The 27,716-nt window shown below is 41.5% G+C and overlaps 1 long non-coding RNA gene across 1 annotated transcript; it reads left to right on the plus strand.

Moving 5' to 3' along the window:
* Positions 1–4,470: 4,470 nt before the first annotated feature.
* On the plus strand, positions 4,471–13,853 carry LOC123741914 (uncharacterized). Its single transcript, XR_006769440.1, has 3 exons — positions 4,471–4,491; positions 8,114–8,181; positions 13,829–13,853. It is a non-coding gene; the product is annotated as an uncharacterized lncRNA (long non-coding RNA).
* The last annotated feature ends 13,863 nt before the right edge of the window (positions 13,854–27,716 follow it).

Below are 27,716 nucleotides of genomic sequence, written 5' to 3' on the forward strand. Positions count from 1 at the left end.
GCTTATTAAGCCAGGTGGAAAAGTGACAAAGCTCCCGTAATGGAAAGCACACAGAACATGCTGAAAATAGTGATGAAACAAAGCTTCACAAAACATTGACGCTTTTCAACCTGTTGTGTGTCAACAAAAAAACAAAAAAAGCAGGCAAACGGGTTGATATCCTGGTAGCACCAGACCTACTGTGCCCTAACGGGTTCCTCTAGATAACACAACCCACAGTTCATGAAAAGCATGGGTGTGACTAACGTTTTAACGAATAGATATCAGCGATGAAAACCTTCTGGTCCGTCTCAAAGTCAGTGAGTCAACACGAGAGAGGAGCAATGGATGGAAAGTTCATTTATTTGCGGCTGCAATGATGGTTTTGTTTACAGTGAGTGATCAGTAGTGGACAGGATATAAATAGCACTCCACGGCAGGCCTCCATAAACCTGCCACATAATATACTAACAAAAAAACAATCGGTGTCTGTCAAGAAGTTATTATGATCATATAGTGGATTTAACAGTTCCTAATAATTCCTAATTTACTATATTACAAAATAAATACATCGTTTCCATGTGTAATCTCATATTCACAACATCAGAATAAACTGTCATCCATTTTAGTATCAAAATATATCAAATTAACCTGGAATATTACTCAACGTGCCTACAAGGCGGTGAAGAAGTATAATCCACCTAAACTAACAGAACCGGGCTGATAAACGGCTGGTGTTCATGAGTTTATAAAACACATACTTTATACATCATAAATTACCTGCATTGATGAGACACAGTGGATGAATGATCGTAGTGACTTGGATATTAATAGCACTCCTAAAGAAAATGCAGTGTGGATGAATCATCCCAGGATATAAATAACACTCCTAAAGAAGATGCAGTGAGGGATGAATGATCAGGATATAAATAGAACTCTATTGAAGATGCAGTGTGGATGAATGATCCAGGATATAAATAGCACTTCTAAAGAAGACACAGCGTGGATGAATGATCAGGATATAAATAGCACTCCTAAAGAAGATGCGGTGTGGATGATCAGGATATAAATAGCACTCCACAAAAGAAGATGCAGTGTGGATGAATGATCATAATGACAGGGCACAGCGCTCCTAAAGAAGATGCAGTGTGGATGAATGATCGGTAGTGACAGGATATAAATAGCACTCCTTAAAGATGATGCAGTGAGATGAATGATCAGGATATAAATAGCACTTCTAAAGAAGATGCGGTGTGGATGAATGATCAGGATATAAATAGCCTTCTAAGAAGATGCAGTGTGGATGAATGGTCAGGATATAAATGGCCCTCCTAAAGAAGATGCGGTGTGGATGAATGATCAGGATATAAATAGCACTTCTAAAGAAGATGCAGTGTGGATGAATGATCAGGATATAAGTAGCACTTCTAAAGAAGATGCAGTGTGGATGAATGATCAGGATATAAATAGCACTCCTAAAGAAGATGCAGTGTGGATGAATGATCGAGGATATAAACGACTCTCTGAAGAAGATACGGGTGGATGATCAGTAGTATTGGGATATAAATAGCACTCCTAAAGAAGATGCAGTAGTGGATGAATGATCTTCGTAAAGCACTCCCTAAAAGAAGATGCAGTGTGGATGAATGATCAAAATATAAATAGCACTCTAAAAGAAGATGCAGTGTGGATGAATGATCAGAATATAAATAGCACTCCTAAAGAAGATGCAGTGTGGATGAATGATCAGGATTTTAATAGCACTCCTAAAGAAGATGCAGTGTGGATGAATGATCACTAGTGACGGGATATAAATAGCACTCCCTAAAGAAGATGCAGTGTGGATGAATGATCAGTAGTGACAGGATATAAATAAAACTCCTAAAGATGATGCAGTGAGGATGAATGATCTGGATATAAATAGCACTCCTAAAGAAGATGCAGTGTGGATGAATGATCAGGATATAAATAGCACTTCTAAAGAGATGCAGTGTGGATGAATGATCAGGATATAAATAGCCCTCCTAAAGAAGATGCAGTGTGGATGAATGATCAGGATATAAATAGCACTCCCTAAAGAAGATGCAGTGTGGATGAATGATCAGGATATAAATAGCACTCCTAAAGAAGATGCAGTGTGGATGAATGATCAGGATATAAATAGGCTACTAAAGAAGATGCAGTGGATGAATGATCAGGATATAAATAGCTCTCCTGAAGAAGATGCAGTGGATGAATGATCAGTAGTGACAGGATATAAATATCCAAAGAAGATGCAGTGTGGATGAATGATCAGGATATAAATAGCACTCCTAAAGAAGATGCGGTGTGGATGAATGATCAGAAGCTATAAATAAGCACTCCTAAAGAAGATGCAGTGTGGATAGGAATGATCAAGATATAAATAGCACTTCTAAAGAAGATGCAGGTGTGGATGAATGATCAGGATATAAATAGCACTCCTTAAAGAAGATGCAGTGTGGATGAATGATCAGGATATAAATAGCACTCCTAAAGGTGATGCAGTATTGGATGAATGATCAGGACATAAATAGCACTTCTAAAGAAGATGCAATTAATGGATGAATGATCAGAACATAATCTAAAGTGTTAATGGATGAAATGATCAGGATATATATAAGCACTCTAAAGAAGATGCAGTGGATGAATCAATCAGGATATAAATAGCAATCCACAAAGATGATGCAGTGTGGATATGAATGATCAGGATATAAATAGCACTCCTAAAGATGATGCGAAAGTGTGGATAGATGTTTTGGGATATAAATAGCACTCCTAAAAAGAGATGCAGTGTGGATGAATGATCAGGATATAAATAGCCTCCTATAGAAGATGCAGTGTGGACAGAATGATCAGGATATAAATAGCACTCCTAAAGAAGATGCAGTGTGGATGAATGATCAGGATATAAATAACACTCCTAAAGAGATGCAATTATTGGATGAATGATCAGGATATAAATGGCACTCCTGAAAAGATGTGGTGTGGATGAATAGTCAGGATATAAATAGCACTCCTATAAGAAGATGCGGTGGCTGGATGAATGATCCAGGAATAAATAGCACTCCTAAAGAGATGCAGTGTGTGGATGAATGATCCAGGATATAAATGGCACTTCTAAAGAAGATGCAGTGTGGATGAATGATCAGTAGTGACAGGATATGAAGAAGAGAGAAGAGAGAAATGAAGAGAAAGAAGAGAGAGAGAGAGAGACCGAGAGAGAGAGAGAGAGAGAGAGAGAGAGAAAGAAAGAGAGAGAGAGAGAGAGAGAGAGAGAGAGAGAGAGAGAGAGAGAGAGAGAGAGAGAGAGAGAGAGAGAGAGAGAGAGAGAGAGAGAGAGAGAGAGAGAGAACGAGAAAATAATGGCACTGGATGCGGTGTGGATTAATGATCAGGATATAAATAGCACTTACAAAGAGATGCAGTGTGGATGAATGGTCCAGTAGTGACAGGATATAATATACTCTAAAGAAGATGCAGTGTGGATGAATGATCAGGATATAAATAGCACTCCTAAAGAAGATGTGGTATGGATGAATGATCAGGATTCATAAATAGCACTCCTAAAGAAGATGAAAGTGTGGATGAATGATCGTGACTTGGGATATAAATAAACGCCTAAAGATGATGCATTTTTCAGTTTGCTACCAACCGATAGAAGGAACTTCAGCATAAAACCCACATGGAAAGCTGAGATTAGGAAGCGATAACACTTATAAAGAGAAGTGGCAACAACAGAAGTTACTAAAACATAAATTGCTAATTTATGATTTAAAGGTGGATTTTGAAGTCTAATGTCAACTTTATACATTTCTATCCCAGGACCACCCAATTTTCAAATTCTCCACAAATCTGCTGTGGATTACCCAGAATCCCATACGTTGTCACTGAATGTAATGTAAAACACGACATGGTAAGGTCGGCATCTCAGTGGTAGAGGCATCACTACAGACCGGGATCAGAAGCTACTAGACACAGGTCGTTATTGTAAATATGTTTGACCATAACTGGTTTTGCCTTGTTAAAGCTGAGGTTCAATAAATAGTATTTAAATGTAACTTCATTACACCACCATTTGCACTAGCATACAAAAAGAGTTGATAATACATATGACGTTGGAAATAGTGCATTGTGGGTGGTTTGATTTCCTAAATAAGTTAATAATACTGTAACGACCTGAGTTTATAAGGATATTGACTCTGCGTTCTGAACTTTAAACGATCAAATGTAACGCTGGACTTAAGACTTACGAAACCATCAATAAAACACCAAATGATGTAATTTCTTGTGGAAGAATAATTGTTACATCCCTTCAATAGACTTCCAGACAGCTGTAGAGATGTTTGCCGGGCTCATTGTAAGAGCTGGCAGAGACTCGGGAGAGAGAGAGAACAGGTAGAACCTGATATGTAAATGAGCAGAGCAAGCCGAATGTAACTTTCACGACGAATGATAGTCATTCCAGACTCTGTTTCTATTGAGAGATAAAAGGTAAGATGACGATTGTCATGTATTAATATAGTTGATGATAGTGTAATGTGTATTAATATAGTTGATGATATTGTTTATTGTGTATTAATATAGTTGATGGTATTGTTGTGTGTATTCATATAGTTGATGGTATTGTTGTGTGTATTAATATAGTTGATGATATTGTTTGTGTATTAATATAGTTGATGATATTGTTGTGTGTATTCATATAGTTGGTGATATTGTTGTGATTAATATAGTTGATGATATTGTTGTAGCTGTTTCCTTATAGTTGATGATATTGTTATGTGTTTTTCATATAGTTGGTGATATTGTTTGTGTGTATTAATATAGTTGATGGTATTGTTATGTGTATTCATATAGTTGATGATATTGTTATGTGTATTAATATAGTTGATGATATTGTTGTGTGTATTCCTTATAGTTGATGGTATTGTTATGAGTATTTGTGTGGTTAATTATATTTTTGGTGGTTATTGCAATAATTCTACTCTCTTTTAAAATGCGATATAAATTAGATGTGGGGTGAATTGGTTCTGTGCCCATCTGTGTGCCCCAGGGTGATCAACTCCTACACTATCTACAATCTAAAAGGGTTCTTTGGCTGTCGCAGAACCTTTGTAGAACCCCTTTTTTTGGTATTAGGTAGAACACTTTTGGGTTTCGTGAAACCCTTTCACAGAGGGGTTTTACATGGAAGCCAGAAGGTTCTACCTGGGGGGGACAAAAGCGTTCTCCTATGGGGACGGCCGGAGGACCCGTTTGGAACCCTTTTATTCTAAGAGGTATGTATCATGGGGTCTATACACTTGTTCTTCTCAAAACAGGCTTAAAACACAACAAGGGTCGCAAAACAAACATGTTTCTCTTTATAATCTAACAGTTAACTCCTTTCACTCAGGGAGGTATGTTGTGTGAAAGAGAGACAAATAAATAATGTTTGAGACTAACAACAACTTACACTTTCTCAAAACAGTTTGTGGTATTCATTAGTGCCCCACCGTAGCAAAACGTTTGGCAACAGAAACCGTTTGGGTCACATTGTACAGCGTTTAGAGTAAACGGTTCATGTTTTACTTAACATCTTAAAACTGTTGGCTGTGGAGTAAACTAATGAATACAAACCCAGGTTGTCGCTACCATTCGGCATGCTGATACCTGCCTCTTGCTGAAACCTGAAGTAGCCTGAGGGGTATACTATGATACAGGCTTGATATACTGGTTTTCTAAAAGCTAGCCAGCTTCAGTTAGCTTCACATTCCGAGCTCAGGCCTCACCCATCAGAATATACAGAACAGAACAGAAAAAATCACAATGAAGTTTCAAGGTGAGAATCCTGCCAGGGATTATTGTAAAATGTGTAGATAAATTAAATGTAATGTTAGTATAGTGAATGACAGTAAAACACTCCTAACGGTCTACTACTACTAGAGACAGGTTGGTGTAATGTTAGTATAGTGAATGACAGTAAAACACTCCTAACAGTCTACTACTGAGACAGGTTGGTGTAATGTTAGTATAGTGAATGACAGTAAAACACTCCTAACAGTCTACTACTACTGAGACAGGTTGTTGTCAGTTTAATCAGACAAAATGGAGCTGACTGGATGTGGTCAAGTCAAATTCAATATATCAATATTCAGATACTATAGTTCAGGTGCGACCTGGGTTCACTTCCCCTGCCCAGCTGTTTGCTACATTGGTGTCAGAAGTGGTATGGTGTCTGTGAGGTCATCAGAATGGACCGGATGTGTGAGGGGTCTGAGTAGCTGAAGCACGGGACTAATTAACACTGATACTGGGTTAACCCTATTGATACTGATACTGGGTTAACACTATTAATACTGATACTGGGTTAACCCTATTAATACTGATACGGGTTAACCCTATTAATACTGATACTGGGTTAACCCTTTATTGATACTGATACGGGGTTAACCCTATTGATACTGATACTGGGTTAACACTATTAATACTGATGCTGGGTTAACCTATTGATACTGATACTGGGTTAACACTTATTGATACTGATACTGGGTTAACACTATTAATACTGATACTGGGTTAACACTATCGATACTGATACTGGGTTGCACTATTAACACTGATACTGGGTTAACCCCTATTAAGGCTGATACTGGGTTAACCCTATTATACTGATACTGGGTTAACCCTCATTGATACTGATACTGGGTTAACCCTATTGATACCGATACCGGGTTAACACTGTTAATACTGATACCGGGTTAACACTATTGATACTGATACTGGGTTAACAATATTAATACTGATACTGGGTTAATCCTTGGGGCGGCAGGTAAGCTGCGGTCCAACGCCTTTCTAAGCGTTGGATTAGTAAACCGAAAGGTTACAAAGATCAAATCCCTGAGCTGACAAGGTAAAATCGGTTGTTTACCCCCTGAAGGCAGTTAACCCACTGTTCCTAAGCCATCATTGAAAATAAGAATTTGTTCTTAACTGACTTGCCTAGTAAAATGAATAAATAAATAAATACTGGGTTAACCCTATTTGTGCGATGCATAGGGTGTTTTCCTTGTTCACCAGTGACCTGGGTTCACTGCCCTGCACCACTGTTTGCTACAATATTAATATCATAGACTATCTGTTAACGAAGAGACACCACAATATGAGTGAAAGGATTTCAGGATAATATCAGTGAGTGTTGATTTAGAGTTGTCTTCTGGGTTCATCCTTGTAGCTGCCTTTATCAACAGGGGTGAAATGTAACAAATGACATCAGAGTTGGGAGGTAACCAGGTCCCTGTTTAAATCACCATGACAACCATTTCATTATTTCTCCAGAGCAGCAAGGAATCTAGAGACTCAACCTTTGTAGAATCACAATCACCTTTATTCACCAAGTACATTTACATCGTAGCATAGCGTGTAGGATCTTAATTTGAGGCGAGTTTACTACAGCAGAAAATATTCCTGCAGCAACAGAAAATGTGAATTATTATGTGAATTATAATTAATGGACATTTTTTGTAGGGTTACTACATTTTTCGTAAGGAAAACATACAAGTCTGAAATTTCTAAAGTGGAAATTACAAACTTCAGAAGCCTTTTTAAACCCTCAAATACATTTCAAGTTTTTAATTTCCTGCATTGTGGAAAGTTCTTCTGCAGTGGGGTGATCAAATTAAGATCCTACATCTGTACACATAATTGTACATGGGGATATGTATGGGGTCTATAACATCCAATCACAGAGGTTTCATCACAGCTGACAGTTGCAATGTTATTGCTAAGTAAATTCAAACTGCCCTTTTCAGATAAAGACATAAACTCTGTACAGATGTAGGATCTTAATTTGATCACCCTGATGCAGAAAAAACTAAACTTGTAGTGTATTTGAGTGTATTAAACTTTTAGAAAAGGTTTCTGAAGATGATAAATTCCACTTTTCCATTTTAAAACTGTTCATTGATTATAATCCACACAATAATTGAAATGTCCTGTTTCTGCAGGATTATTTTTTAGTGTAGCAAACCGGCTCAAATTAAGATCCAACATCTGCAGCAATATACCTCTCTAATGTATATGGCTATATTGAGATTCACTTTTGACCATTTGACATCTTGTATTTCCTGTTGTTTAGGCTGGTTGAATGAGTTGCCTGTGAAAGCTACTTCATCTGCAAGAAAACAGGCGGCTGCACCAGTGACTGTCGAAGTTTTGTGATTTCCTCATATGAACGTGAAAGTAAGTGTGTTTGTCTATGCAGTTACAAAAATGGCTGTTGAAACTGTGGCACATATTTCGGTAACATTGAATAAATGTGTTGGTATGTAGGAAAGACGGGGACTCTCGTACTGTTGGTCTAGACTGCCACAAACTATTATAAGGCTATGATCACTTATCATGCCGACAAACTCTGATGGTCTCTGTGAACTGATCTGAACAGGTTTAGACTGGTCATCGTATGATATGTAGGTTATATACAGTACATTCTCTGTCCTGCTACTGGTAGGACTATAACATTATGTTGATCTGAACAGGTTTAGACTGGTCATCTATGACTATGTAGGTTATATACAGTACATTCTCTGTCCTGCTACTGGTAGGACTATAACATTATGTTGATCTGAACAGGTTTAGACTGGTCATCTATGGTATGTAGGCTATATACAGTACATTCTCTGTCCTGCTACTGGTAGGACTATAACATTATGTTGATCTGAACAGGTTTAGACTGGTCATCTATGATATGTAGGCTATATCCCGAGGGTATAGACCTTGATCTGCATTTCACTAACAAACTGCTATTATACATTATAACCTAGTCTACTTTTACATAATATAAAACCTCTTACTTGTTGCAAAATAAACGTTGAATGTATCAATGATTTCCCCCTCAGATCAAATCATGTCCGTTTTAGCCCCTTCTGTCTACATTCTCAGATACATTTAGAAAACAACAGATTGAAAGACAATAAATAGTCTACTGTTAGTGAATACAAATAAGTGTGAGACATGGCCTTGTGTTGCTGTACTGTCTATAACTACCGTAACAAACAGTGACTTATTATTATTATTATTACTTTATTATTATTATTATGTTATTACTATTATTATTATTATTATTGTTATTACTATTATTATTATTATTATTATTGTTGCTGCACTGTCTATAACTACCTAAACCAACAGTGACTTTTATTATTACTATTATTATTATTATTATTATTGTTGTTGCTGTATTGTCTAGAACTACCTTAACAAACAGTCACTGTATTATTATTATTATGTTGTTGAACAGTTACATTTATATTTACATTTAGTCATTTAAGCAGACGCTCTTATCCAGAGCGACTTACAAATTGGTGCATTCACCTTATGATATCCAGTGGAACAACCACTTTACAATAGTGCATCTAGATCTTCTACGGGAGGGGGGGTTAGAAGGGATTACTTTATCCTATCCTAGGTATTCCTTAAAGAGGTGGGGTTTCAGGTGTCTCGGAAGGTGGTGATTCTCGCTGTCCTGGCGTCGTGAGGGAGCTTGTTCCACCATTGGGGTGCCAGAGCAGCGAACAGTTTCTGACTGGGCTGAGCGGGAACTGTGCTTCCTCAGAGGTAGGGGGGCCAGCAGGCCAGAGGTGGATGAACGCAGTGCCCTTGTTTGGGTGTAGGGCCTGATCAGAGCCTGAAGGTATGGAGGTGCCGTTCCCTTCACAGCTCCGTAGGCAATCACCATGGTCTGTAGCGGATGCGAGCTTCAACTGGAAGCCAGTGGAGAGACGGAGGAGCGGGGTGACGTGAGAGAACTTGGGAAGGTTGAACACCAGACGGGCTGCGGCGTTCTGGATGAGTTGTGGGGTTTAATGGCACAGGCAGGAGCCCAGCCAACAGCGAGTTGCAGTAATCCAGACTGGGAGATGACAAGTGCCTGGATTAGGACCTGCCGCCGCTTCCTGTGTGAGGCAGGTCGTACTCTTCGAATGTTGTAGAGCATGAACCTACAGGGATCGGGTCACCGCCTTGATGTTAGTGGAGAACGACAGGGTGTTGTCCAGGATCACACCAAGGTTCTTAGCACTCTGGGAGGAGGACACAAGGAGTTGTCAACCGTGATGGCGAGATCATGGAACGGGCAGTCCTTCCCGGGAGGAAGAGCAGCTCCGTCTTGCCGAGGTTCAGCTTGAGTGGTGATCCGTCATCCACACTGATGTGTCTGACAGACATGCAGAGATGCGATTCGCCGCCTGGTTATCAGAAGGGGGAAAGGAGAAGATTAATTGTGTGTCGTCTACATAGCAATGATAGGAGAGACCATGAGGATATGACAGAGCCAAGTGACTTGGTGTATAGACGAGAATAGGAGAGGGCCTAGAACAGAGCCCTGGGGGACACCAGTGGTGAGAGCGCATGGTGCGGAGAGACAGATTCGCCACGCCACCTGGTAGGAGCGACCTGTCAGGTAGGACGTAATCCAAGCGTGGGCAGCGCCGGAGATGCCCCAACCCGGAGAGGGTGGAGAGGAGGATCTGATGGTTCACAGTATCAAAGGCAGCAGATAGGTCTAGAAGGATTAGAGCAGAGGAGAGAGTTAGCTTTAGCAGCTTGCGGAGAGCCTCCGTGACACAGAGAAGAGCAGTCTCAGTTGAATGCCCAGTCTTGAAACCTGACTGATTAGGATCAAGAAGGTAATTCTGAGAGAGATAGGCAGGAGAGCTGGCGACGGCACGTTCAAGAGTTTTTGGAGAGAAAAGAAAGAAGGGATACTGGTCTGTAGTTGTTGACATCGGAGGGGATCGAGTGTAGGTTTTTTTTTCAGAAGGGGGTGCAACTCTCGCTCTCTTGAAAGACGGAAGGGACGTAGCCAGCGGTCAAGGATGAGTTGATGAGCGAGGTGAGGTAGGGGAGAAGGTCTACGGAAATGGTCTGGAGAAGAGAGGAGGATAGGGTCAAGTGGGCAGGTTGTTGAAGGCCGGCCGTCACAGACGCGAGATTTCATCTGGAGAGAGGGGAGAAAGAGGTCAAAGCACAAGGTAGGGGCAGTGTGAGCAGGACCAGCGGTGTCATTTGACCTTAGAACGAGGATCGGATATCGTCAACCTTCTTTTCAAAAATGGTTGACGAAGTCATCCGCAGAGAGAGGGAGGAGGGGGGGAGGGGGAGGAGGATTCAGGAGGGAGGAGAAGGTAGCAAAGAGCTTCCCTAGGGTTAGAGGCAGATGCTTGGAATTTGGAGAGTGGTAGAAAGTGGCTTTAGCAGCAGAGACAGAAGAGGAGAATGTAGAGAGGAGGGAGTGAAAGGATGCCAGGTCCGCAGGGGAGGCGAGTTTTATCCTCCATTTCTCGGCTGCCCGGAGCCCTGTTCTGTGAGCTGCGTAGTGAGTCGTCGAGCCACGGAGCAGGAGGGGAGGACCGAGCGGCCTGGAGGATAGGGGACAGAGAAAATCAAAGGAGCTGCAGAAAGGGAGGAGAGGAGGGTTGAGGAGGCAGAATCAGGGAGATAGGTTGGAGAAGGTTTGAGCAGAGGGAAGAGATGATAGGATGGAAGAGGAGAGAGTAGAGGCGGGAGAGAGAGAGCGAAGGTTGGGACGGCGCAATACCATCCGAGTAGGGGGGCAGAGTGGAGAAGTGTTGGATGAGAGCAAGAGGGAAAAGGATACAAGGTAGTGGTCGGGAGATTTGGAGGAGTTGCAATGAGATTAGTGGAAGAACAGCATCTAGTAAAGATGAGGTCAAGCGTATTGCCTGCCTTGTGAGTAGGGGGGGGAAGGTGAGAGGGTGAGGTCAAAGAGGAGAGGAGTGGAAAAGAAGGAGGCAGAGAGGAATGAGTCAAAGGTAGACGTGGGGAGGTTAGGAAGTCAACCAGAACTGTGAGAGGTGAGCCATCTTCAGGAAAGGAACTTATCAAGGCGTCAAGCTCATTGATGAACTCTCCAAGGGAACCTGGAGGCGATAAAGATAAGGATGTTAAGCTTGGAAAGGGCTGGTAACTGTGACAGCATGGAATTCAAATGAGGAGATAGACAGATGGGTCCCAGGGGAGAAAGAGAGAATGTCCACTTGGGAGAGAGATGAGGATTCCAGTGCCACCACCCCGCTGGCTCGATGCTCTAGGGGTATGTGAGAACACGTGGGCAGGTCGAAGAGAGAGCAGTAGGAGTAGCAGTGTTATCTGTGGTAATCCATGTTTCCGTCAGCGCCAGGAAGTCTAGGGACTGGAGGGTAGCATAGGCTAGAGATTAACCTCTTGGGGCTAGGTGGGACGCTAGCGTGCCACCTGTGGTGCACTCCATCACAGCAGGTGCATTTCAAGAGCGAAATTTGAATCCAAATAAATGTCAAAATTCAAATTTTTCAAAAAAATACAACTATGTTACACCATTTGAAAGATAAACATCTCCTTAATCTAACCACGTTTTACGATTTCAAAAAGGTTTTACGGTGAAAGCATAAATTTAGAGTATGTTAGGACAGTACATTTACAAGAGTGTGTGTGTAATGTTTTGTCAAGTCAAAGACAGGGTCACCAAAACCATAAAACCAGCTAAAATGATACACTAACCTTTTACAATCTCCATCAGATGACACTCCTAGGACATTATGTTAGACAATGCATGCATTTTAGTTCTATCAAGTTCATATTTATATACAAAACAGCGTTTTACTATGGCATTGATGTTGAGGAAATCGTTTCCCTCTCAATAACCGGCAGTCAAGTCAGCGTCACAAATTAAATAATTAAAATTAGAAAACATTGGTAAAATATTATATTGTCATTTAAAGAATTATAGATTTACATCTTTTGAACGCAATCAACTTGCCAGATTTAAAAAAATAACCTTACTGGGAAATCACTTTGCAATAATCTGAGCACTGTGCCCCAGAAAAAATACGCGTTGCGATACAGACTAGACGTCATGTTGGGGAGATCTAAAATCGAAAATACTATGTAAATAATCCATTACCTTTGATTCTCTTCATCAGATGTCACTTCCAGGTATCACAGGTCCATAACGAATGTAGTTTTGTTCAAAAAAGCTCATCATTTATGTCCAAAAATCTCCGTCTCAAGTTAGCACATGATGTAAGCCAGCCGGACTTCGTCATGAAACGAGGGAAAAATATATTTCCGTTCGTTCAAACATGTCAAACGTTGTATAGCATAAATCATTAGGCCTTTTTTTAACCAGAACATGAATAATATTCAAGGTGGGACGAATGCATAGCCTTTATAACGCATTGGAACGAGGGTACCCAACATGAAGTAGCGCCAGGTGTCTAATGGGACATCACCGTTCCATGGCTCTTGTTCGGTCAGATCTCCCTCCAGAAGACTCAAAACACTTTGTAAAGGCTGGTGACATCTAGTGGAAGCAATAGGAAGTGCCAAAATATTCCTAAACCCCTGTGTTTTTCAATGGGATAGGTTTAAAGTCAATACAACACATCAGGTATCCACTTCCCTGTCAGAAAATGTCTCAGGGTTTTGCCTGCCAAATGAGTTCTGTTATACTCACAGACACCATTCAAACAGTTTTGGAAACTTTAGAGTGTTTTCTATCCATATATAATAAGTATATGCATATTCTAGTTACTGGGTAGGATTAGTAACCAGATTAAATCGGGTACATTTTTTTATCCAGACGTGCAAATGCTGCCCCCTAGACCCAACAGGTTAACTCAGCCTTGTTGGCTGCAGACCGGCAGTTCCAGAGGCTGCCGGAGACCTCCACGTGTTAACCACAACCAACATGCTGGATCTCTGTTTAGTTGTTACTGTGTTAACCAACATGCTGAATCTCTGTTTAGTTGTCACTGTGTTAACCACAACCAACATGTTGGATCTCTGTTTACAGGGGTCAGTGCTCTAAAATGAGTCTCTGGGGAGAGAGAGGAGGGGGCCCTGCCTCTAAAATGAGTCTCTCTGGGGAGAGAGAGGAGGGGGTCCTGCCTCTAAAATGAGTCTCTCTGGGGAGAGAGAGGAGGGGGTCCTGCCTCTAAAATGAGTCTCTGGGGAGAGAGAGGAGGGGGGCCCTGCCTCTAAAATGAGTCTCTCTGGGGAGAGAGAGGAGGGGGGCCCTCCCCTCTAAAATGAATCTCTGGGGACATGACACCAAAGCTAAGAGGTGAGATAACAATTTTATGAATAATTTATTACGTTTTATTTCCTAAATAAATAGCTATCTTAAGGTGAATGCACTTACTGTAAATCTCTCTGGATAAGAGCTTCTGCTAAATCAGGGTTCTCAATCCGGGGTCTGCGGGAGGTACTGCAGGGGTTCTGCAGGAAGTGTGGGGATGGTGGTGGTGTATCCAGGGAGAAAACTAAACCAATATTCTGAAATGTCATTGTGGTCTTATGTTCCCATCTATTGAATTATTTAGCAACTGCAGTAGTGCTGAAAAATGTGTTATTCCTTACTAAAGTAGTAATTACTGAGAATTACTGGTTAATTGTATCACTTACAATCATAAAATAACAACATACCATAACAAACAATTAAACTGACATAAACCTAAATCACTATATATGTAGTTATTTAGTTAATTACCAAATTGAGCGGTCAGTCACATTTGAGAGTGAGGGGAGATATATAGCATTTTGCATAAAAAAACATGATTTTTGTCTCTCTGAAATGAAACCATCAAGTGATAGATTTTAAACAAATCCTTGTCTGTGAGATGTAATAATTAATACATAATTTCTTTAAACAATAAAAGCTCATTTCTGTAAAGTGATATGTTGCATGTTGGAACTCTTCTTATGTTTCCCATCTGAGATCAGAGTAGATGAGAGATGTAATGTTTGTCTCTGTTGTGTTGAAGACCAATCAAGCAGGAGAGATCAGCCTCCCCTGTACCCAGCTGTGTGTCCATGAAGAGTGACCAGTCTATGGATCATCCTATAGAGTTTAGAGAGGGAGACTTTTCTACTGAACAAAGGTAAGAAGAACTCATGGGTCATGGTCAGTGAGTTAAACAACATTGTCTCTAGTCATTTCTCCTCTCCCATTTTCACATTTCTTTTGGTTGTTTTCATAATCCATAGGCTAATCCTTTTGTCCATTTTCATAGTCCTAAAACAATATTAAACAAACACAATATTCCCTCCCTGTTTGTGTGTGTGTGTGTGTGTGTGTGTGTGTGTGTGTGTGTGTGTGTGTGTGTGTGTGTGTGTGTGTGTGTGTGTGTGTGTGCTTTCCCTGGATGAAGAGATATAATCTCTATCCTGATTGCCTAGTCACTTTTATCGCTTACCTACCTGTACATATTACCTCAATTACCTCAACTACCTGGTACCCTGCACATTGACTCAGTACTGGTACTCCTTATAGTCTCATTATTACCTCAACTACCTGGTACCCCTGCACATTGACTCAGTACTGGTACCCTTATAGTCTCATTATTATCTCAACTACCTGGTACCCCTGCACATTGACTCAGTACTGGTATCCTTATAGCCTCATTATTACCTCAACTACCTGGTACCCCTGCACATTGACTCGAGTACTGTTACTCCTTATAGTCTCATTATTACCTCAACTACCTGGTACCCCTGCACATTGACTCAGTACTGGTACTCCTTATAGTCTCATTATTACCTCAACTACCTGGTACCCCTGCACATTGACTCAGTACTGGTACTCCTTATAGTCTCATTATTACCTCAACTACTTGGTACCCCTGCACATTGACTCAGTACTGGTACTCCTTATAGTCTCATTATTACCTCAACTACCTGGTACCCCTGCACATTGACTCAGTATTGGTACTCCCTTATAGTCTCATTATTACCTCAACTACCTGGTACCCCTGCACATTGACTCAGTACTGGTAACCTTATAGTCTCATTATTACCTCAACTACCTGGTACCCCCTGCACATTGACTCAGTACTGGTACTCCTTATAGTATCATTATTACCTCAACTACCTGGTACACCTGCACATTGACTCAGTACTGGTACTCCTTATAGTCTCATTATTACCTCAACTACCTGGTACCCCTGCACATTGACTCAGTACTGGTACTCCTTATAGTCTCATTATTACCTCAACTACCTGGTACCCCTGCACATTGACTCAGTACTGGTATCTTATAGTCTCATTATTAGCCTCAACTACCTGGTACCCCTGCACATTGACTCAGTACTGGTACTCCATAGTCTCATTATTACCTCAACTACCTGGTACCCCTGCACATTGACTCAGTACTGGTACTCCTTATAGTCTCATTATTACCTAAACTACCTGGTACCCGGCATTGACTCAGTACTGGTACTCCCTTATAGTATCATTATTACCTCAACTACCTGGTACACCTGCACATTGACTCAGTACTGGTACTCCTTAGTAGTCTCATTATTACCTCAACTACCTGGTACCCCTGCACATTGACTCAGTACTGGTACTCCTTATAGTCTCATTATTACCTCAACTACCTGGTACCCCTGCACATTGACTCAGTACTGGTACTCCTTATAGTCTCATTATTACCTCAACTACCTGGTACCCCTGCACATTGACTCAGTACTGGTACTCCATAGTCTCATTATTACCTCAACTACCTGGTACCCCTGCATATTGACTCAGTACTGGTACTCCTTATAGTCTCATTATTACCAAAACTACCTGGTACCCCCTGCACATTGACTCAGTACTGGTACTCCTTATAGTCTCATTATTACCTAAACTACCTGGTAACCCTGCACATTGACTCAGTACTGGTACTCCTTATAGTCTCATTATTACCTCAACTACCTGGTACCCCTGCACATTGACTCAGTACTGGTACTCCATATAGCCTGATCTCTGAGAGTGAGACAGATATATATTATTACTGTGTTAAACCTAGCAGTACTACTGATTTCTCTGAGAGTGATGCAGATATATATTATTACTGTATTAAACCTAGCAGTACTACTGATTTCTCTGAGAGGCAAATATATATTATTACTGTATTAAACCTAGCAGTACTACTGATTTCTCTGAGAGGCAGATATATATTATTACTGTATTAAACCTAGCAGTACTACTGATTTCTCTGAGAGGCAGATATATTTTATTACTGTGTTAAACCTATCAGTACTACTGATTTCTCTGAGAGGCAGATATATATTATTACTGTATTAAACCTAGCAGTACTACTGATTTCACTGGGAGAGGCAGATATATATTATTACTGTGTTAAACCTAGCAGTACTACTGATTTCTCTGAGGCAGATATATATTATTACTGTGTTAAACCTAGCAGTACTACTGATTTCACTGAGAGGCAGTTATATATTATTACTGTGTTAAACCTAGCAGTACTACTGATTTCTCTGAGAGGCAGATATATATTATTACTGTGTTAAACCTAGCAGTACTACTGATTTCTCTGAGAGTGAGACAGTATATATTATTACTGTGTTAAACCTAGCAGTACTACAGATTTCTCTGAGAGTGAGGCAGATATATATTATTACTGTGTTAAAACCTAGCAGTACTACTGATTTCTCTGAGAGTGAGGCAGATATATATTATTACTGTGTTAAACCTAGCAGTACTACTGATTTCTCTGAGAGTGAGGCAGATATATAGCATTTAGCAAAACATTATTTCTCTCTGAAATGAAACCATCAAGTGATAGATTTTAAACAAATACATGTCTGTCACTGAACAACCCATGCCATGATTAGATAGTGAAATAACACACCAATCTCTTCCATAATTTCTTTAAACCATAAAGGCAAATTTCCGAACATTTCTGTAAAGTGATATGTTGCATGTTGGAGCTCTTCTTATGTTCCCCATCTGAGATCAGATAGATGAGAGATGTAATGTTTGTCTCTGTTGTGTTGAAGACCAATCAAGCCCGGAGAGAACAGCCTCCCCTGTACCCAGCTGTGTGTCCATGAAGAGTGACAAGTCTATGGGTGAACCTATATACTTTAGAGAGGGAGACTTTTCTACTGAACAAAGGTAAGAAGAACTCATGGGTCATGGGTCAGTGAGTTAAACAACACTGTCTCTAGTCATTTCTCCTCTCCCATTTCTCACATTTCTTTTGGTTGTTTTCACCAATCCACAGGCTAATCCTTTAGTCCATTTTCATAGTCCTAAAACAATATTAAACAAACACAACGTGCCTCCTGTGTGTGTGTGTGTGTGTGTGTGTGTGTGTGTGTGTGTGTGTGTGTGTGTGTGTGTGTGTGTGTGTGTGTGTGTGTGTGTGTGTGTGTGTGTGTGTGTGTGTGTGTGTGTGTCCAGAGGTCTTAACCTATAGAAGGACTATAGTATGTTTAGTCCCAGAGGTCTTAACCTAGAGGACTATAGTATGTTTAGTCCCAGAGGTCTTAACCTACAGAAGGACTATAGTATGTTTAGTCCCAGAGGTCTAAACCTATAGAAGGACTATAGTATGTTTAGTCCCAGAGGTCTTAACCTATAGAAGGAAGGACTATAGTATGTTATAGATACTTCAGTCCCCAGAGGTCTTAACCTATAGAAGGACTATAGTATGTTATAGATACTTCAGTCCCAGAGGTCTTAACCTAGAGGACTTTAGTATGTTTAGTCCCAGAGGTCTTAACCTATAGAAGGACTATAGTATGTTGTAGATACTTCAGTCCCCAGAGGTATTAACCTATAGAACGACTATTGTATGTTTAGTCCCAGAGGTCTTAACCTAACAGAAGGACCTATAGTATGTTTAGTCCCAGAGGTCTTAACCTATAGAAGGCTTAACCTAGAGGACTATAGTATGTTCAGTCCCCAGAGGTCTTAATCTATAGAAGGACTATAGTATGTTTAGTCCCAGAGGTCTTAACCTATAGAAGGACTATAGTATGTTATAGATACTTCAGTCCCCAGAGGTCTTAACCTACAGAAGGAATATAGTATGTTACAGATACTTCAGTCCCAGAGGTCTTAACCATAGAAGGACTATAGTATGTTATAGATATTTCAGTCCCCAGAGGTCTTAACCTATAGAAAGACTATAGTATGTTTAGTCCCAGAGGTCTTAACCTATAGAAGGACTATAGTATGTTTAGTCCCAGAGGTCTTAACCTATAGAAGGACTATAGTATGTTTAGTCCCAGAGGTCTTAACCTATTGAACAACTATAGTATGTTTAGTCCCAGAGGTCTTAACCTAGAGGACTATAGTATGTCTAGTCCCAGAGGTCTTAACCTAGAGGACTATAGTATGTTTAGTCCCAGAGGTCCCAACATATAGAAGGACTACAGTATGTTTAGTCCCAGAGGTCTAAACCTACAGAAGGACTATAGTATGTTATAGATACTTCAGTCCCCAGAGGTCTTAACCTATAGAAGGACTATAGTATGTTTAGTCCCAGAGGTCTTAACCTATAGAAGGACTATAGTATGTTTAGTCCCAGAGGTCTTAACCTATTGAACAGACTATAGTATGTTTAGTCCCAGAGGTCTTTAACCTAGAGGACTATAGTATGTTATGGATACTTCAGTCCCAGAGGTCTTAACCTATAGAAGGACTATAGTATGTTATAGATATTTCAGTCCCCAGAGGTCTTAAACCTATAGAAAGACTATAGTATGTTTAGTCCCAGAGGTCTTAACCTAGAGGACTATAGTATGCTCTAGTCCCAGAGGTCTTAACCTAGAGGACTATAGTATGTTTAGTCCCAGAGGTCTTAACATATAGAAGGACTACAGTATGTTTAGTCCCAGAGGTCTAAACCTACAGAAGGACTATAGTATGTTATAGATACTTCAGTCCCCAGAGGTCTTAACCTATAGAAGGACTATTGTATGTTTAGTCCCAGAGGTCTTAACCTACAGAAGGACTATAGTATGTTTAGTCCCAGAGGTCTAAACCTACAGAAGGGACTATAGTATGTTATAGATACTTCAGTCCAGAGAGAGGTCTTAAGCTATAAGAAGGACTATCGTATGTTTAGTCCCAGAGGTCTTAACCTATAGAAGGACTATAGTATGTTATAGATACTTCAGTCCCCAGAGGTCTTAACCTATAGAAGGGACTATAGTATGTTTAGTCCCAGAGGTCTAAACCTACAGAAGGACTTATAGTATGTTATAGATACTTCGGTCCCCAGAGGTCTTAACCTATAGAAGGACTATAGTATGTTTAGTCCCAGAGGTCTTAACCTAGAGGACTATAGTATGTTCAGTCCCCAGAGGTCTTAACCTATAGAAGGACTATAGTATGTTATGGATACTTCAGTCCCAAGAGGTCTTAACCTCACAGAAGGTCTATAGTATGTTATGGATACTTGAGTCCCCAGAGGTCTTAACCTATAGAAGGACTATAGTATGTTTAGTCCCAGAGGTCTTAACCTACAGAAGGACTATAGTATGTTTAGTCCCAGAGGTCTAAACCTACAGAAGGACTATAGTATGTTATGGATACTTCGCAGTCCCCAGAGGTCTAAACCTAGAGGACTATAGTATGTTTAGTCCCAGAGGTCTTAACCTATAGAAGGACTATAGTATGTTTAGTCCTAGAGGTCTTAACCTACAGAAGGACTATAGTATGTTTAGTCCCAGAGGTCTAAACCTACAGAAGGACTATAGTATGTTTAGTCCCAGAGGTCTAAACCTACAGAAGGACTATAGTATGTTATGGATACTTCAGTCCCCAGAGGTCTAAACCTACAGAAGGACTATAGTATGTTATGGATACTTCAGTCCCCAGAGGTCTTAACCCAGGAGGTAGATTACTCAGCTGTTCTAGTGGTCTGAGGCAGGAGGTAGATTACTCAGCTCTTCTAGTGGTCTGAGACAGGAGGTAGATTACTCAGCTGTTCTAGTGGTCTGAGACAGGAGGTAGATTACTCAGCTGTTCTAGTGGTCTGAGGGGAGGAGGTAGATTACTCAGCTGTTCTAGTGGTCTGAGACAGGAGGTAGATCACAAGCATTTTCCAAGTGTAATGTTATTGATGGTTTCGGGAAACAGCTCTTTTACGAAATCCATGCGGGTTACTGTTATCAGCTCCTCACAACCCCAAGCTGAACATCCCCACAACCAGAGCCTGATCGTCAAGGGGGAACCATAAACCTGCCTCTCCAACTCTCCCTGACCTGAGTGTTTTAACTCCTGAGAGTCTAGGGGGAACCATAAACCTGCCTCTCCATCTCTCCCTGACCTGAGTGTGTTAACTCCTGAGAGTCTAGGGGGGAACCATAAACCTGCCTCTCCAACTCTCCCTGACCTGGAGTGTGTTAACTCCTGAGAGTCTAGGGGGGGAACCATAAACCTGCCTCTCCAACTCTCCCTGACCTGAGTGTGTTAACTCCTGAGAGTCTAGGGGGGAACCATAAACCTGCCCTCTCCAACTCTCCCTGACCTGAGTGTGTTAACTCCTGAGAGTCTAGGGGGAACTATAAACCTGCCTCTCCAACTCTCCCTGACCTGAGTGTGTTAACTCCTGAGAGACAAGGGGGGAACCATAAACCTGCCTCTCCATCTCTCCCTGACCTGAGTGTGTTAACTCCTGAGAGTCTAGGGGGGGAACCATAAACCTGCCTCTCCAACTCTCCCTGACCTGAGTGTGTTAACTCCTGAGAGTCTAGGGGAACCATAAACCTGCCTCTCCACCTCTCCCTGACCTGAGTGTATTAACTCCTGAGAGTCTAGGGGGGAACCATAAACCTGCCTCTCCATCTCTCCCTGACCTGAGGTGTGTTAACTCCTGAGAGTCTAGGGGGGAACCATAAACCTGCCTCTCGATCTCTCCCTGACCTGAGTGTTTTAACTCCTGAGAGTCTAGGGGGGAACCATAAACCTGCCTCTCCAACTCTCCCTGACCTGAGTGTTTTAACTCCTGAGAGTCTAGGGGGAACCATAAACCTGCCTCTCCAACTCTCCCTGACCTGAGTGTGTTAACTCCTGAGAGTCTAGGGGGGAACCATAAACCTGCCTCTCCATCTCTCCCTCTGACCTGAGTGTGTTAACTCCTGAGAGTCTAGGGGGAACCATAAACCTGCCTCTCCAACTCTCCCTGACCTGAGTGTGTTAACTCCTGAGAGTCTAGGGGGAACCATAAACCCTGCGTCTCCAACTCTCCCTGACCTGAGTGTGTTAACTCCTGAGAGTCTAGGGGGGAACCATAAACCTGCCTCTCCATCTCCCTGACCTGAGTGTGTTAACTCCTGAGAGTCTAGGGGGGAACCATAAACCTGCCTCTCCATCTCTCCCTGACCTGAGTGTTTTAACTCCTGAGAGTCTAGGGGGAACCATAAACCTGCCTCTCCAACTCTCCTGACCTGAGTGTGTTAACTCCCTGAGAGTCTAGGGGGGAACCATAAACCTGCCTCTCCAACTCTCCCTGACCTGAGTGTTTTAACTCCTGAGAGTCTAGGGGGGAACCATAAACCTGCCTCTCCAACTCTCCCTGACCTGAGTGTGTTAACTCCTGAGAGTCTAGGGGGAACCATAAACCTGCCTCTCCAACTCTCCCTGACCTGAGTGTGTTAACTCCTGAGAGTCTAGGGGGGAACCATAAACCTGCCTCTCCAACTCTCCCTGACCTGAGTGTGTTAACTCCTGAGAGTCTAGGGGGGGAACCATAAACCTGCCTCTCCAACTCTCCCTGACCTGAGTGTGTTAACTCCTGAGAGTCTAGGGGAACCATAAACCTGCCTCTCCATCTCTCCCTGACCTGAGTGTGTTAACTCCTGAGAGTCTAGGGGGAACCATAAACCTGCCTCTCCATCTCTCCCTGACCTGAGTGTGTTAACTCCTTAGAGTCTAGGGGGGAACCATAAACCTGCCTCTCCAACTCTCCTGACCTGAGTGTGTTAACTCCTGAGAGTCTAGGGGGGAACCATAAACCTGCCTCTCCACCTCTCCCTGACCTGAGTGTGTTAACTCCTGAGAGTCTAGGGGGGAACCATAAACCTGCCTCTCCACCTCTCCCTGACCTGAGTGTGTTAACTCCTGAGAGTCTAAGGGGGGAACCATAAACCTGCCTCTCCAACTCTCCCTGACCTGAGTGTGTTAACTCCTGAGAGTCTAGGGGGGGAACCATAAACCTGCCTCTCCAACTCTCCCTGACCTGAGTGTGTTAATTAACTCCTGAGAGTCTAGGGGGAATAATAAACCTGTCTCTCCATCTCTCCATGACCTGAGTGTGCTAACTCCTGAGAGTCTAGGGGGGAACCATAAACCTGCCTCTCCAACTCTCCCTGACCTGAGTGTTTTAACTCCTGAGAGTCCAGGGGGGAACCATAAACCTGCCTCTCCATCTCTCCCTGACCTGAGTGTTTTAACTCCTGAGAGTCTAGGGGGAACCATAAACCTGCCTCCTCCAACTCTCCCTGACCTGAGTGTGTTAACTCCTGAGAGTCTAGGGGAACCATAAACCTGCCTCTCCAACTCTCCCTGACCTGAGTGTGTGTTAATTAACTCCTGAGAGTCTAGGGGGAACCATAAACCTGCCTCTCCATCTCTCCCTGACCTGGAGTGTTTTAACTCCTGAGAGTCTAGGGGGGAACCATAAACCTGTCTCTCCATCTCTCCCTGACCTGAGTGTGTTAACTCCTGAGAGTCTAGGGGGAACCATAAACCTGCCTCTCCAACTCTCCCTGACCTGAGTGTGTTAATTAACTCCTGAGAGTCTAGGGGGGGAACCATAAACCTGCCTCTCCATCTCTCCCTGACCTGAGTGTTTTAACTCCTGAGAGTCTAGGGGGGGAACCATAAACCTGTCTCTCCATCTCTCCCTGACCTGAGTGTGTTAACTCCCTGAGAGTCTAGGGGGAACCATAAACCTGCCTCTCCATCTCTCCCTGACCTGAGTGTGTTAACTCCTGAGAGTCTAGGGGGGAACCATAAACCTGCCTCTCCAACTCTCCCTGACCTGAGTGTGTTAACTCCTGAGAGTCTAGGGGAACCATAAACCTGCCTCTCCAACTCTCCCCTGACCTGAGTGTGTTAACTCCTGAGAGTCTAGGGGGGAACCATAAACCTGCCTCTCCAACTCTCCCTGACCTGAGTGTGTTAACTCCTGAGAGTCTAGGGGGGAACCATAAACCTGCCTCTCCAACTCTCCCTGACCTGAGTGTGTTAACTCCTGAGAGTCTAGGGGGAACCATAAACCTGCCTCTCCAACTCTCCCTGACCTGAGTGTTTTAACTCCTGAGAGTCTAGGGGGGAACCATAAACCTGCCTCTCCAACTCTCCCTGACCTGAGTGTGTTAACTCCCTGAGAGTCTAGGGGGAACCATAAACCTGCTCTCTCCAACTCTCCCTGACCTGAGTGTTTTAACTCCTGAGAGTCTAGGGGGGAACCATAAACCTGCCTCTCTCCAACTCTCCCTGACCTGAGTGCGTTAACTCCTGAGAGTCTAGGGGGGAACCATAAACCTGCCTCTCCAACTCTCCCTGACCTGAGTGTGTTAAAAAAACCTCTTACATCTAGACGTTCCGCTAGCGGAACACCTGCTCCAATATCCAATGATAGGCGTGGCGCGAATTACAAATTCCTGTAAAATACAAAAACTTCCATTTTTTCAAACATATGACTATTTCACAGCATTTTAAAGACAAGACTCTCCTTTATCTAACCACAATGTCCAATTTCAAAAGGCTTTACAGCGAAAGCAAAACATTAGATTATGTCAGCAGAGTACCCAGCCAGAAATAATCAGACACCCATTTTCAAGATAGCATATAATGTCACAAAAAACAAAACCACAGCTAAATGCAGCACTAACCTTTGATGATCTTCATCAGATGACACACCTAGGACATTATGTTATACAATACATGCATGTTTTGTTCAATCAAGTTCATATTTATATCAAAACCAGCTTTTGTCATTAGCATGTGACGTTCAGAACTAGCATACCCCCGCAAAACCTCCGGTGAATTTACTAAATTACTCACGATAAACGTTCACAAAAAACATAATAATTATTTTAAGAATTATAGATACAGAACTCCTTTGTGCAATTGAGGTGTCCGATTTTTAAAATAGCTTTTCAGTGAAAGCACATTTTGCAATATTCTTGAGTAGATAGCCCAGCCATCACGGCTAGCTATTTAGACACCCAGCAAAATGTAGCACTCATCAAAGTCAGATTTACTATAAGAAAATGTTATTACCTTTGCTGTCTTCGTCAGAATGCACTCCCAGGACTGCTACTTCAATAACAAATGTTGGTTTGGTTCAAAATAATCCATAGTTATATCCAAAAAGCGGCGTTTTGTTCGTCCGTTCAAGACACTATCCGAAGTGTTAATAAGGCGTGCGAGCATGGCGCAATTCGTGACAAAAGATTTCTAAATATTCAATTACCGTACTCCAAAGCATGTCAACCGCTGTTTAAAATCAATTTTTATGCCGTTTTTTCGTAAAAAGCGATAATATTCCGACCGGGAATCTGCGTTTAGGTAAACAGACAAAGAAAATAAAGCATTCGGTCGACTCGTGCACGCGCCTGAGTCTCACGGTACTGTAACCAGCCACTACCCAAACGCTCTACTTTTTTTTCAGCCAGAGCCTGCAAAGCCACGATTCAGCTTTTGCCGCCTTCTGAGAGCCCATGGGAGCCATAGGAAGTGTCACGTAACAGCAGAGATCCTCTGTAATGATAGAGATAATCAAGAAGGGCAAGAAATTGTCAGACAGGGCACTTCCTGCATGGAATCTTCTCAGGTTTTGGCCTGCCAAATGAGTTCTGTTATACTCACAGACACCATTCAAACAGTTTTAGAAACTTTGGAGTGTTTTCTATCCAAAGCTAATAATTATATGCATATTCTAGTTTCTGGGCAGGAGTAATAATCAGATTAAATCGGGTACGTTTTTTATCCGGCTGTGAAAATACTGCCCCCTAGCCATAACAGGTTAACTCCTGGGCTACTTTATTCCCCCTCTGGCTGGGGTGGAGTCAGTGAGTCACAAACCAGTAAAATATGTAGAGACGGGTCGCTCTCTTTCAAGCTCTGAGATTTAACGATGTTCCTATGAAGGTTCTAACGATTCATTCAGATGCTTTTGGGAAACCAGGCCCTGGATAAGGACATCTGCTAAATGACAAAAGTGTCAAATGTAAATGTTTTACAAACAGATCACATACAAATTTCTTGAATATTTTTTAAAATATATATATATATTGATGTCACAAATGTATCATTTGTACATTTCTTTATTAAAAATGTAGTACCATGTTATTTTTTTACTGTATAAAACATAGCAGTACTACTGATTTCTCTGAGAGAGATATATATTATTACTGTGTAAAACCTAGCAGTACTACTGATTTCTCTGAGAGTGAGGCAGATATATATTATTGCTGTAAAACCTAGCAGTACTACTGATTTCTCTGACAGGCAGATATATATTATTACTGTATTAAACCTAGCAGTACTACTGATTTCTCTGACAGTGAGGCAGATATATATTATTACTGTATAAAACCTAGCAGTAAGACTGATTTCTCTGAGAGTGAGACAGATATATATTATTACTGTATAAAACCTAGCAGTACTACTGATTTCTCTGAGAGTGAGGCAGATATATATTATTACTGTATAAAACCTAGCAGTACTACTGATTTTCTGAGAGTGAGGCAGATATATATTATTACTGTGTTAAACCTAGCAGTACTACTGATTTCTCTGAGAGGCAGAATATATAGTATTACTTTATTAAACCTAGCAGTACTACTGATTTCTCTGAGAGTGAGGCAGATATATATTATTACTGTGTAAAACCTAGCAGTACTACTGATTTCTCTGAGAGTGAGGCAGATATATTGCATTTAGCAAAAAACATTATTTGTCTCTGAAATGAAACCATCAAGTGATAGATTTTAAACAAATACATGTCTGTCATTGAACAACCCATGCCATGATTAGATAGTGAAAAAACACAACAATCTCTTTACTAATTTCTTTAAACAATAAAGACTAATTTATGAACATTTCTGTAAAGTGATATGTTGCATTTTGGAATGAAAGTCTTCTTATGTTTCCCATCTGAGCTCAGAGTAGATGAGAGATGTAATGTTTGTCTCTGTTGTGTTGAAGACCAATCAAGCAGGAGAGACCAGCCTCCCCTGTACCCAGCTGTGTGTCCATGAAGAGTGACTGGTCTATGGATCATCCTATAGAGTTTAGAGAGGGAGACTTTTCTACTGAACAAAGGTAAGAAGAACTCATGGGTCATGGTCAGTGAGTTAAACAACACTGTCTCTAGTCATTTCTCCTCTCCCATTTTCACATTTCTTTTGGTTGTTTTCATAATCCATAGGCTAATCCTTTAGTCCATTTTCATAGTCCTAAAACAATATTAAACAAACACAACGTTCCCTCCCTGCGTGTGTGTGTGTGTGTGTGTGTGTGTGTGTGTGTGTGTGTGTGTGTGTGTGTGTGTGTGTGTGTGTGTGTGTGTGTGTGTGTGTGTGTGTGTGTGTGTGTGTGTGTGTGTGTGTGTGTGTGTGTGTGTGTGTGTACTCCCTGGTTGAGGAGATGTAATCTCATGTTTTGTCCACAGAAACCAACAGGAGAGATCAGAGTCAGAGATTCTCAGTGGTCAGTCTTCCCAGAGTCATCAAACAGACCTGGACTCTATATTCAGTGTATGTGGTCCTGTTATGTACATTTGTTTTGTTTACCTCAAGTAAAGTTTATCTGTCAATTATTCATTATTGTGTTAATGAGAAAGCATTTCTTCTCTTGCTTAACTTATTTACTTTATTTATTTCAGTTGCTTGAAGAGAAAATTATGACATTTGTGAAGAACGAGGCTGAAG

This window comes from Salmo salar, chromosome ssa03 (genome assembly GCF_905237065.1).
Source record: "Salmo salar chromosome ssa03, Ssal_v3.1, whole genome shotgun sequence".
NCBI classification, from domain to species: domain Eukaryota; kingdom Metazoa; phylum Chordata; class Actinopteri; order Salmoniformes; family Salmonidae; genus Salmo; species Salmo salar.